General features: G+C 48.8%; 1 protein-coding gene across 2 annotated transcripts in view; it reads right to left on the minus strand.

The window, feature by feature from the left end:
* The window catches only part of PIK3C2B (phosphatidylinositol-4-phosphate 3-kinase catalytic subunit type 2 beta), a 497,568-nt gene that overhangs the window by 378,442 nt on the left and 105,129 nt on the right, over positions 1 to 13,997 (minus strand). The window lies entirely within an intron of this gene.

The following is a 13,997-nucleotide window of genomic DNA, read 5'->3' on the forward strand; positions in this document are numbered from 1 at the left end:
CCATTTGAAGACTAATGAGATTAGATTAAGACTACGATTAGGGTGCATCTAGGAAGGTGTGGGATGAAAACCGAAATGCCTTAGATATTTGAGAAAGCCTAGGTGGGTTCGGCTTCTGTCTCAATGCCGCTGGCTGATCCGGCTCCAACTTCACCCAGTCCATGCAGCACAAAAGATGCGAGGAAGGGTTGAACGCCCTCGAACGACACCCTGCAGGAAAAGTCTCCCCCTTGCCAAAGCTGGGCCAAGAAGCTCCTTAAGCAGTCCTGCAAGATCAGAACAGGGATGGATGACCTCAGCGTTGCATGCACAGGAATGCTCTACAAGAGCATTAACGAGCTCTAAAGATGCAAATGGAGAAGAGATGAACAGTGGGTAGTGGTGGGAGAATTTGTGAGATGAACGAGCGCAGCCTCAGTGAAGTGCGAAGACCGGAAAGCAGATAGAGAGGGGGGGGGGGGAATCAGTGGGTGCACCCCAAGCTAGTGGAGTATTCAGTTGAGAGTTCAAGAAGGAGAGCGACAGGTCTGTAGAATGAGGGTTTGTTGAAGTCAGCACTTGGTTTCTTTAGGCGAGTAATGACTGTGGCTGTTTTCCAAAAGGCGCGGAAGATAACAGCTGAGAAAGAGGTTTAATGAGGCAGAGAGGGAAGCACAGGTGTCGGGCAGAAGATCCTTAATTTGTGGTACAAAAAAAAGGGGAAAATAGAGCACAGAATGTGTTGAAGTTCACTGGGGGAGGTATGCAGGAAATTGGAAAAGAGAATAAGGTTTCCTAAAGATTGGTGGAGGGGAGAATAAAGGGGGTGAGATGCAAGGGTGTGCAGCTTGTCCCTGGGTGTTAGGCAAGATGGTATGCAGTAAACCTGTGGAAGACTACACCAGTCTTCTTCTCTTGGTATTAAGTAACCAACCTATTGGTGTAGGTCTGTACTACACAAGTTGGTAGAGTGACTGAGCAGCCAGACATATCTGAAGAGGGGCAAATGTGAGCTGTAGCATTGAAATCCACAAATCACAAGTATACAAATAACACTTACACTCAAGGTTTCCTAGTAAAATAATTATTTAACGGTCAGTTTTAAATAAGCCTTCTTTAAAAAGGGCAATATGCAACAATAAAAGTGCACTTCAAGATACGGATTCAGAATCAAGTCAAGCGTGTAGATACTCTTTAGAGATGCTTCATGCACACGTCCTACACCTACGGGTGACTTCACTAGCTAGGACGGTATTGGCATTTACATATTCCTTTCTGTACTTGGTAAATTCTGAGGTTGGTAAAACAGGAAATGTTATAGGAAGAAACCGGTAACAGGTTCTCAGAGCACGCGAGTACTTTTTATATCCCCAAGTGAAGTGTAGATTAAACCTTTCCCAGCAATACAAGACCAATGTACCACCAGTTAGAACCAAAGTCAATGGGTCAGAAGAGTCTGCAGGGAGCCAGGACAGCCAAAGTCAATTTGAACAATGTCTCTGGAGCTGAGGCACTTCTTAGAGAGCACAAGTCTTGCACAAAGTTAGAGTTAGTCGAAAAATCACTGTGTGGAGATGAACTCTTCAAGAAGCAGCGAGCACAAGTCTCCAGTGAGATATGTACTATTTGCTAGACGCCCGAATAGTAAATGAGCTATTCGGTACAAGGACAAGGTGGGTTCCGGGGGGGTCAGGTATGTCTGCAAACCTTGAAAAAGAGCTTCCCAGAGGTGGCATATGAGGACCCCCACGGTGTCCCCGCACGCCTTCCACACCCTCATGCACGAGGAAAGCAACATTAGTTGCGGACATCTGGTCACTCAGGCATAGATGAGATGGAGCAAGCAAAGAAGAGCCTACAGAGCTCGCAGGCAGTCCCAGGAAAAAGCCAAGGGATGCCCTGCAAATAAAGTGGCCCAGTACCTTGTTCCCTCATTCAAAACCACCCTGAGGCGGACACACCTCACAGGAGCAGTGCAAGAGTGCACACAGACAACGCTGCACGCATCAGGAGGGAGGGAGGGAGGGAGAGAGAGAGAGAGAGAGAGAGAGAGAGAGAGTGGGGGGTGGGTGGGGCGGGGGTCAACCAGCAGCGGTCACATAGGGACGCAGCTCTTCCAAGAACCCCCCGCATAGTCTTTCCGACACACAGACACAGTCTGGCCTGGCTCAGCAGGAGTCGAGGAGCTGCACCTGCAGTGCTCCCACTCCAAGATGGAGGAACCCTCGGCCCTCGTCAGAGGAGAGATCATTGCAGCCAAGCAAAGGGCGAAACAAGCAGTACCTGCAGCTGGGAGACCTAAAAGGGGAACAAGAAACAGCTGATGGAAACCACGGAGAGCCAGAGCAGGGCAGAGCAGAGCCAGGGTCACGCTGCAGTGAGGGGGGGGGGGGGGCAAGTAGGCACCACTTAGAAGCTTTCGGAGAGGATTCAAAATGCCCAGGAAAACACAGCTACTGGCACAGTCCCGGCTGCCTTCATCATGGAGAGCGCCGCCTGCGGGTGCTGTATCCCGAGAAAGGAAGCAAGCAGGGGGCTATAGCCCCCCCCCCCCACCCCCGCCGAACGTAGCTTCCATTGGGGAGCAGGACATGGGCCGTATCGCGCCCCCATACACACGCCTCCACGTACCTCATTTCTAGCATCTTACTTACTTTGGCGCAATGGCCGGCAATCCGGGGCTCGTGGACGTTGTCATTTCTTTGAGATAAAAGGTCAGGGGTGATCAGAGGCTTCTCGGTGCTTTTCGGGGTGTCCCACGGGTGGTCCCTTTCACCTGAGCCGCTTTCTTCAAGGTTTTCGGTCTGTGCTTTTTCTGCCCGTTTACTGGATTGGTGCCAATCGTTTCTCTCCCCCTTTCCCTCTGGGTCTGTGCTAGCTCCCTTCCTCTTTCTGCTGGGATTCTCCCGTGCCCTCCTCTGCTGGCCACACTGCCCTCTCTAGGGTGTCTCCTCGTCTCCCCATTGTCTCCAGCTCTTCACTTTGTAGGGTTCTTTCGCCCCCCCCCCTACTCTGTCACACCTTATGCCTTAGGACCTTGCTTTACTTTGCCTATTTCCGGTTCACCCTTTGCCCGCTCGTAGCATTGCTATGCTCTGCCTTCCTGAATACTGTACTCTCAGTACACCATTTTTTTTCTCTCCCGGGCAGTGCTTTAAATGGAAAAATGAAGTGCAGGTACTCGCCCATCCAGGCTTTAAGTGGGCTGGGGCTTGGGGAGCAGGGGTCTGGAAATCGCTCTTAGCTGGAGCGCATCCGAGGCCTAATGGCCCCTTTCAATTAATCTCACACTGCGTGTCCTTCTGCAGCTCCATTTCCACGTTCTCCATGCGTCTCCTTGCTCTTTGTGTCTCATTCTCAATTGGTGTCCAGGTCTATATCTCACTCCCCACACCCCCCTTCAGTTCTCACACCGTCATTAAATCTATGTGGAGTCTGGTCTGGGGAGCATGCGTTGCTAAAACGTCTCAGTCTTTCCCCCTAAAACTCAGTGTAATAGTTAACTGGTCAGCCTAAAGCAACCATCTCTTAAAGTTGCTCATCAATTAGACTAATTTTGACTTGTTCTGACACTTGTATTGTTATGTATAAAAGACGGCAGGCTTTGAGAAGGCAGCATTTATTTTTTAACGCAATACAGTGGGATTAAATTATTTGCCAAGGATCACACACTTTGGTTAAGCAGCGAATTTGGGATTCTTTCACAAACTTACTGTTTCTTGTTATGCAATGTGTTAAGAACATTTGAATATCCATATAGACTTTTTGCACATCAAAATAGTATATCGTAGGTGTAAAGTATGCTTTAAAAGGAGTTTTACTGCTCACATTTTGTGAAATAAAGAATTTGGTAAGCAAGTAGAGCTGTTTGCATGTTTTCAGCCCAAAATTTTGAATCACAACTCCAATTACTTTATCCATTTACATATTACAAAAAGAGCTACTAAAAACAAAGAACCATGTTCAAAAAGTAAGCGCCCAGGCTTTCCATATGAAAACTCTCCAGAGGACCCCCCCCCCCCCCGTGGGTATCAGGGGAAGCCCACTTAGCCAAGTGGTGTCAGGAGCTGCAGGTTTGCCCCTCCTTTTGTTCTTCAGGGAAGGCCCTGAAGGAGACATTATGGGCTCTGCGGGTGATGGGTAGAAGAGGAGCAAGAGGTCACTGCTTTCCCCAACAAAAGCCTCAGGAGCTTAGTCCTTCATTCTGATGAAGTGAGATAAAGGAGTTCATTTCACCTCGACACCCGGTTCAGTACCAGTACTGCCCTTCAGGCTTTGAGAAGTGCAGGTACAAAACCTCAAAAATAAGAAGCACTGCTCTCAAAGTCTTCTTTCTTCTCCCTTCCAGTCCTTCTCTCTTGGGACTGATCTTTGGGACTCTCCTGGTTTCCCGGTTCTGGAATGCTTCCCAGCTCAGCCCATTCCCTTGTTCTCGCTCAGTACTTTCAGAAACCCTTCACTTCCTGTTGCCTAGCTTACACTCTTGACTTACACTCTCACTCTCCAGGGGTTAATACTACTCTACTCGTTTGCTTCGCCTTGTCCGCAGTCCTTTTCCTCCATTTTACCGCCACTCTGGTTTCTTCCTGCTGGCGGCTTCCGGGTCTTGGGCAGCTGGCTGGCAGGACACCCTTCTATCGGCTGCACCACTGTTCCCACGTCATTTAGCCCCCTGACCTTCCCTTCATCTCCTTGCTCCTTCTCCCACCCCATTGTCCTCTTGCGGATCCACCTTGAACCCCCCTTTTCAGCTGTCATAGCACGGCCCCTCTCTGGGTTCACTTCTGCTCAGCTTGCAGCCTTCGGGTGGAGCCTGCTAGCCTCTGCTCTTGGCACTTGCTGCTTTCTCTGTGGCAAACTCTTAAATGCTTGTGAGCCACTTCCCTCTGAGAGAGCCACTTTTATGTGAGCTCTCATTGGCCAATGCAGACACGCCCTTTTCCCCCAATCGGGTCCAGCCTACCCCCATTGTTGCCCCCTCCTTCCAACAGTGTTCCCCATTCCTCCCCACAGGCCCCTCGTATTTCCACCTATACCTGCATTACACCTCACTGTGGACATCCAGTGGTCCAAGGCCACAGGGGCAGGAACCCCTCCTGCCCACCCCCAGCACCTGGTCCTGGCACCGCCCCATATCGATGTCCAGGACAGTGAACTCCCCTCAAGCTGCTCTTTGGGTCCTGCAAAGTACTTTCGGGTTCTCTTTGTAAGTTGTCCACCAATGTTCGATCCTGGAATGTGCGACTAAGCTCCCTGCACCCACTCCTGGTTCTCTCTCCCTATGTGGGGGGGAATCATTCTGGAAATTGCAGTCATTGTTTGTTCCTTCCCACTGCTCTAGGAAACTTGTCTTCAGTACCTGTTAGCAAAGGCCCTCCCTGCTTCGGGGACTTGGGAATGTCACACCCTCATCATCCGAGTGACTACAGGATCTCTTCTTAGACGGGGCCTTCCATTTTTTTTTTAGTAAACCACCTCAATACCTTTTGGGAACAGGTGTCCCTTTTAATTTTTAGATGCAACCCAAGCCCTTTAGGAGTTGTAAGATCTTTTAATCGAGTGACAACCAGTTTGGGGGAATTTCCACCCATACCAATTAAATCGATTTTAATATAATCAATTTAAATATAAACACATTATACATCTATACAATGGCAAGGTCAAGGTTCACTACAATGAAGAATGATCAATAAGCTGGTCACTTGAATCGTCAAGATGACATTGCACTGTAAAGTATGCTTTTTTAAAGAACACGCATCATCATACGTTCATTTGATTTTCCGGGAGTGCGCTTCAACCATGTGCTGAAAAGTTTCAGGGCTCAGCATAAAGTTGCCGTTTTATAGAAAACCAAATTAAATCAGAATACCTTGTGAAGGCATCACGAAGTAACGCAGATTAACTTTTTCTAAAATCAAGGATTTTATTATTTATTTGTCAGGATGGAGTAGGGCCTAACTTGCCCTATGCTAAGGTGGGATTTCCCTACCTAAAGAAACTAAGTTCAACTTAAATGTCTGCGTCCAAAAACTATACTTGCCCTCACAACTAAAGATATACAATGTGTAGGGATGTCAGCAACCAAAGAAACCGTTTCAGTCAGTTCTCTTGGCTTTCAATAAGTATTCCAAACCAGCTTTGCAACCTTTTAGACTTAACAGTTCACTCGGCTTGCTCTTTTCTTTAATACTTGATAGGCACAACAGCTTTGCTATCTTAACTTTCCTTGATTCGCTCCAAGTAGGGGTTACTCGGTCCACCCACTTCAGGTCATGCTACCGATAACCCATGGCACTTTGTTATAGTCAATAGTTCTCATTGGACTTCCTTGCTAACACAGGCTTCCTCGTTGAACCTCTGTCAATTGTCCACTTGCAGTTCTATTTCTCCTTGGCCGTTTCTTGCCTCGGCCACAACATGACTTTTACACCATTCACTTTGTGGGGGATTTTCCTTGTCGTCACCTGGCTTTCACACTTAACAGTGCTTAACATTTGCTTTTCATTTGCTTCCAAGCCCTCGGTACTGGCTTTCCTTTGGTTTATACCTTCATATTGTCCATCGATGCTTTTTACTTGCTTTCACTGTATTCGAAAAGGCACATCACTTTGATTTCACTCGTGCAGTACTTTCATGTACTTTGCCTAACTTTTCCTTGGTTCGGTATTCAATAATGCTTGAAAAACTTTGTAGCTCGGTTGGTATTCACAAATCTTTCCTTCGATCTCCGAACCCTTTTATTTATTTATTATTTTTTTCTGGTGAAAAAGCATTTATTTCAATAGAAAACTACACAATAGCACCAGTCTCATTACACAAAAAAATGGCAGTAAAATAGGAAGTCCAAAACCATGTGTGGCAAGGAGAACCTCCCTCCTCAGAAAGCAAGCATTTATTGATCCTACATTTAAATCTCTACAGCCCACCTTCACATCACACCCCTCCACTTATTCCATTCAACGTTTCGGAGCGTTTCCAATGATAAGGTTTCATCCGATAGGCATATCCTTCTGCCCAATCCCAGCCCCTGGAGCGCCCCGGTGCGACTGTTCTGTCTCCGTCACTCAGTGGTACACAGCAGCTTCTTCAGGTGCTTTCGGTTTTCTCCTCTGTAGTCTCTCGCCTGGAGCTTGGGGGGGGAGCAGTGCTCGTCTCCTTCGAACTTTCCTGCTGCTTTTGCCGGCTCCCTGGAGTATTCAGTGTCCCCCGGCTACAGTGGGAGGCACACAGCACTTGATTCTGCATGGCTCCCAACCTCCTCACAGCCTGTTCAAGCTGCGGCATCTTTCTCACTCTCCTGCACTGCTCAGCGTCCTTTTCACTGGCACCTCTCTAGCCTGCTCCGTACAGGGTTGCTGCATCCTCCTCCCTCCAAGCGGGTCCCTCCCTCCAAGAGGGTCCCTCCTTGCTTCTCTTTATATACAGCTGTAGCCATTCAATTGGCTGCAGGTGCAAGTCCTTTGCCTGACCCCAATTAGTGGGACATGCCCGACCATGGTAGTGTTGCATCACAGTCCTCTTCTTCGTCTCAGTACCAGAGTGGTGTGCACAGATGGAAGTGTGCATTACTCTGTTGCCTCTTCTTCATCCCAGTCTTAAAGGCATATGAATGTGAGACAGTGTGTGAGAAAGAGGGGCAGAGTGACAACCTACAAAAGATAGGGGGAGGGCAGGGTGCACTCATTTCCTGCATTAGCAAGAGAAGGTGGATGTAGGTCAAACCTGCTCATCTAAGGAGGTGTCCTCCCAATTGATCTCTTTATTGTCCCTTTATACCGATGGCATATTTGACGGACATTTGTAACAGAAGACAAAAAATGGGTTTTGAAAGTATCCTACAAAGATTTCTCAGACGGAAGATTAATTGGAAAAACGGCATGTGAAATACTGTGTCTCGTCTGAATACATCCTCTCCAGAGAGCCTTCGGCCCGGGAGATTCTCCCTCGTATTGCCCACCGGCCGGGTCAGGCTCCAAAAGCAAGGGCCTTTCCCTGCCCACGCGAGAAGAGGATCCGGGGGAGTGGATGGGAGGATGCCTCCAGGTTCCTCACAATCCCTGCCTGCCAAAGTCCCTCTACTTCTCCTTTATTGAAAATAGATACCCACCCCCTTCCTCAATGGACAGGTCAGAATTCCAAACAGCATTCTAGAAAACTCAATTGAAAGACACTCCACTTGCCATTCCTTGCATGCAAATTGCTTGTAAAGAGTAAACAGGTCTGTTTAACATGTATGTTTGCTAGATTGCTTTTAATCGTGCTTCTTTTGCATTACAGTGTAAAAGTGGAAATGTGTCATTTTCAGTGGGTAACTTCAAGGTGGAGAAACGGGTAGTGTTTCATCCCCCTTTTCCCTTTGTCCAGAGTGGTTCAGCTTCACTAACAGAACCAGGGAACTACACTTAGATTATTTTCTAGATGTTTGGTTATGTTGACTTTTACCACACAACGCTACCGCCCAGGGGCAGTCTCCAGGTGCTCTAGGTATTTACACAGCGAGATATCATTTTGGCTCCAATATACATCATCTGTGCTTGCGCGTTACATAGAAAAGGAGTCACGGGATCTCCCAATATACACACCACAGGATCTTTTTAATTAAATCTAGAATTCCAGAGGCACATACGATTCTGAAATATTTTCGAATTTTCACAAGGATGTTAGACTATTCCGTGCTGCCTATTGCTAATGCGGGTGAAATGTGTATGTGGTACTTAGTATCCTCACCAGTTAGGGAGAGATGGAAATCACAAACACATAACATCGCAGAGATTTACTTAGCATGTTCTTAAATGCACCCCCTCATTTGGAACTTTCCCCATTTACTGGTGCCGTTTTATAGGTCCAAATGCCGATGTGTGTATTTGGTATGTGCCAAGTTTCGGAGCGTAACATCATTTATACTTTTTATGTTCCATGTCCTATTTGTACTTTGGACTCCAGGGCAGGCTTTTGACCCGGGATGCCTGCTGTGTAGCTCCATGTATGTGCGTCAGGCTCCTACATTGGGCAATCAGCATTTGGTACGGAGTCGAGGTCGTATGGCAGTTATTGATGGCCACCTCACACAGCTCGCACTAGGGAATTCGCCCTCAAGGGAGGCCTTGCACCATAGCTCGAGTTGGGGGGTTTCTACTTCCCATTTCCCTGTTCCCCCTTCTCCCATTGTGGTTCCCCGCATTCTCCTTCGCTCACAGCCTCTCCTTGCCGCGTCGGCTTGGCAGACCCCGATGAGACCGGAGATTTGTAGTGCGAATATTCTGGCCTCCACACTCGGGGCCATTGCACGCCCTGCTTCCCACTAATTCTAGTACTGCTTCCACGGTACCAGAAACCGCCATTACTGGAAAAGCTCGTTACGGCAGGCTTTCCTCCTGACCCACTGGCCCCCATTACAGCCAAACCCCCTACCCTATTCCCTCGAACATGGTCCATAGTATCTTCTTAATTTGTCAGCCGTCTCTGTCCCCATCGTATGCACACCCCACTTGTTGCCCAGTTTCCTCTTTTCTCACCCACAGTCGGTGGCCAGGTTACCCCCAGCCAGGGCACATTGCGCCATGCTCTTGGACAAGGTGCTGGTGCATTAAGACTACTATGGTGGCGAAAGGCAGCATAAAAGCTTCATAACAAAAACAAGGTCATCTTGGCCATTAAACCAGTGCGTCTCTTTACCCGTAGGCACCCGCTACGTACTCGAAGCATTGATCTGGCTTGGACTTCGAGGAAACTAACCTATTTATTGACCCTGGGTTTGCCACTGTTGATCTGTTGGCATAGAAAACACGAAGGCCACTGGTTCTATGTTTACAGCATACTTGGTAAAGGAGATGGGCAGATGTTAAGAATACACAGCCCACCAGATGCTGCATCTTAATGAGCTGCAACAAATTGCTGAGGCTGCAACTCTCACCCCCAGGCTGAGGTTGACTTGCATTTCCTGCCGACTCGCCCATCAGACCATGGAAACAAAGTTCAACAGAAGACAACTGTTTCAACTTGGTGCACATACGGTCAATGACGGAGAGTAAGGTGTGCTGCTAGCTAACTGCGACAACGCACCCATATCACCTGCTGACAAAGGGGTACATTGTGAGGTCCGCTCCTCACAGGAGGACCTCAGAGTGATCCCGTTCTGTGTTAGTCACACACTGCACACAGGCCCCACTCGACCTCACAGTAGGACTGACAGGATCAGCCATGAACAATTCCCAAACTCCTTCAGACAACCACTAATAAGAAACTACCAAATCCCAAAGCAACCGGCTCTTGAGGACTACATCGCCCAACATGCATCAGGTTTAGAGTTCAGAAACTGGAGCGGATTACAGCGTGTCTTTCTGAGAAATATATAGCTCTGGGTAAACACAAGCACATCCAGTGAGACCCCATGGGTGACAGGTGCGATTCCTCAAAAGGAGAAACTGTATGCCAACTCCTTACCTCAGGAACAAACGCTTGTGGAGGAAAACTGTTTTCTATCTTCCTTCAGCTGCACTAGGACAGAAATGGTTAATTCCCCTTTCCGAGAGGTAAAAAAAAGGATTTTGTGAAAACAGGAACTTACTAGAGGGTTTCTTGTGCCTTGTGATGGCCTTTTCAAGATCACGAACCCGCAAAACAAATATTGGTGCCAGGGGCAGTCAGGAGGCAAAGGCAGGAGCAGAACAACAAACCCCACCTCCTGCACATGGACACCTAATGAAAGAGATTCAAGATGGCGGAAAGCCATTTGAAGACTTAATTTAAACATTTGCCTCAGCTAATGGAAGAGCAGTGAGGGCTTTATAACAAAGGCTAGGAAACAGTCTCTTTTGGGCTGGGACCGAAAAAGAAGTTCGCTGATGAAACCGGAGAGCACCAGAGCCAGTCTGATCCACAGAAGAGGGTTCTGCTCCAAACTGTTGCAAAAAGCAAAGTACTGAAAGCCAGAAAAGCACGATATTGAAATTATATGAGACTGTGAATGCTATTAAGTCCTGGCAGGAGAGTATACCAGGTAAGAAGATTGTGAGTCTGGTGGCCCTCACCAAAGTGTATGGAAGAGAGCAACTAAAATCATTGGCAGGAGAGTATGCCAGGCAAGAAGATTATAATTATAGCAATCACACCCAATTTTGTGTGAACTTTTATATGCATGATAGCTGGAGGAAGAGCGGCATACCCGCTGGTCCTGTGAAGAACGTGGAAAGTCAGGAGAATAGGAGCTACCTCTTGGTCTTGTGTGAATATTTGTGCATCTGGTATCCATGAGAAGCAGTACCCCGGTATTGGCTGTGAGCATTGAAACGCTAAGAGTGACAAAACAGCCTCTTGGTCTATTGAACATTGGTGCATCCGATATCCAGGGAAAGGGAGGGACCCTGTATTGCATGACCTTGGTCCCCACCCCTGCCAGGAGGAGAGGGTTCCCCAGTAGATTGTTTCCATTTCCAGCATTGCTCGCAATGGGGTACAGTGCTTCCTATGTCCCATTCCATAGGGCCAGGCTGAGTTTGGCAGTGTACACACACACACACCCATCCAATAGGCACACACACACAGACAAACTGCATGGCCACAGTCTCACATGGCACTGCTTCCTGGGTTTCCCCCAACCGGATTCGCGCTTGCGGGGGGGGGGGGGGCGCGAGATGCGCCAGCACGTGCACACGGCTCCATGAATCATTGCCGGGGGCTTTATTTCTATTTCCTTCCCTCGCCAAAAAGTGATACAAAAGAGCTCCAATGCGGCCGCATCGCGAAGCCCCCAGTGCTGCAGGCTGCACTCACACTGGGAGCATTGTTAGGCCACAGAAAGGCCCACTCAGCTCTAGCAAGGGAGGGGCTGGGGGCTTTGAGGACAGAGGTTGGCACTCGCAGGCTCCGGGGTTGGCATCTGCCTGGAACATCCCTTCTAGCTAGCAGGAAAGATCCTCAAAATATGAGCTGGAAGCATCGAAACACGAGATTGCGCCGATTGCCCTCAGAATTGCGAGGCTTTCACTGAAAAGCTTCCAGGCACAGCACGCCACCCGAAACCCCGAAACTGCCGCCTGTGGCAGAAGACTCCCGCACACGCGCTAAGAAGAGTCCTGTGTGTAACCAGGAAAGCACATGCCTGACACCCCATGACCCTCTGGAACACGGCCATAGAAGCCCACGGGGTGCTCCAAACACTCGCCCAACACGTAGAAGCTCCTCCCAGTAGAACAATGCGCTAGACGTTCCGGCCACAAGGTTCGACCTTCCCACCTTCTCCAAGTTCTGGCCTTAACAACGTTGACCCAGGGTTCGAATCTAGCAGGAGCCGAGGGGTGCTTGGCTCGTGCTGGAATCCTAGAGGGACCTGGCTAGCTTCACACCATCTGCTCCAGCTACCTCCGAATCCCCAGACCAACCGTTGCCATGGCAACGAACATCTAGGACATTGGCTCTGGGTTTATGGGGCGGTCTCTTTGCGTCGGAACCAGAAGAAATGTAAACCCAGGCGAGTCTACTGAATGTGTAGGAATCTGAAGAGGGTCTCCCTCAGCGATCCTCGCTTCTAAGGTCCGTCAAAGGTTCTGCAGAACTGGGGCAAGGACATTAACCCAAGTGTCCGGTCCCAGAGATCAGAGCAGTTTCAATCCTGGGTAACAACCCAGCCCTGGCTGTCAAACCAACTGTGTTGAGACTTTTAAATCCAGGCTTTGAAAGGAAAAAGCAGACCTACTAATACCAGCATGCACCATGTTATTGGATGAAACTCAGGACTGCACAAAAGAGCTGCTAATAGCTCAGAGTATTCCAGACTGGAGTTACCACACACTGAGTTCAGCGCGCCTCCCTCAATCAATTTGCTTCACACCAGCGATCTGGAGGGGCACGGTTCAGATCAAGAGCCAACAGGTGGCCAGCCCCATGGCATGCCAGACTCCTACTGCCACTCTGCACTTGGTAGCTACCAGTCTTTGCACATCGGGACATGAAGGCCTATATTAAGAAAGAAAACTCCAAGACTGCAAGTCCCAGAATGCAAGGTGGTGTTGTGGCCAACTTGTAGCTAGTCAGACTCCAGAACCCATTGTTTTTGGTGTCGCCGTTGAGGGTCCCAATGATTGTCAATCTGTGGACAGTCTCCCCCCAACGGGCACCAGACTGAGACCACCCAATTATTCACTACCCATGGAAGAGGTGCGACAAAGGCAGAGGCTCCTAGCTACCCACAGCGTGGTTCTCTCTCGGACCACTGGTCTACCAGTAAGAAGGTCCATTTGCCGTCTCCCCAAACATGAGCAGCCCCTCGCCGCTCTTGGAAGAGGTGGCACTGCATCAGTTACCCCAAGAGAACACACTGCACTTTCAGTTTCTCCTAAAAGAGAAGGGGCGTTCTTAACAGATGAGCCAGGGCTGCAGTATTAGATCTATAGGAGGCTAGCAGCAAACTTAAACTCATAGTCACGCCAATTTCACGATCCCCTTCTCTTAGGAGACAGGGCAACCGTGCAAGCAGCATAGAAACATTTGTGAACAGGCGCGTTCTAAATGACTTCTTACATCATATCATATCTGGACAAATTGCATTCATCAAACCTCCCAAGAGCATAGGGTTTTCCTAAAATCAGCTGTCGGTGTTGCGTTATGACCAGATTAGACTCTCACCGTTTCACTTGGATGTCCAACTAAACCTGCGTCTGACCCCCCCCCCCCTCCCGACACAAGACTCCGAACTCGCCCGAATCTTCAGGTTTCGGCACTCCTCGATTTTCAACCTATTTTTAGGTTTTTCCAGTCTTCAGAATTCCCTCAGCCCTGGGGATTCTCTTGGGTCTCAACTCCCCTCCCCAACTCCCCTAATCCCACCTCCCCCCTACAACCCCTCCCCAAATCCCCAAACACTGCCGTCCTCAAGGTCCCATGTCTTTCCTCAAGATACAACTCACAACCACAAGATAAAACCTACGCCCTCAAGAGCCCCCACCCGTCCTCAAGACAACCTGCGTCCCCAGGACACAGTCCACAATATGACATCCATGTCCTCAATATGCCGCCCTCAT

This window comes from Ambystoma mexicanum, chromosome 13, assembly GCF_040938575.1.
Source record: "Ambystoma mexicanum isolate Mex_15411 chromosome 13, UKY_AmexF1_1, whole genome shotgun sequence".
In the NCBI taxonomy this organism is placed as follows: Eukaryota; Metazoa; Chordata; class Amphibia; order Caudata; family Ambystomatidae; genus Ambystoma; species Ambystoma mexicanum.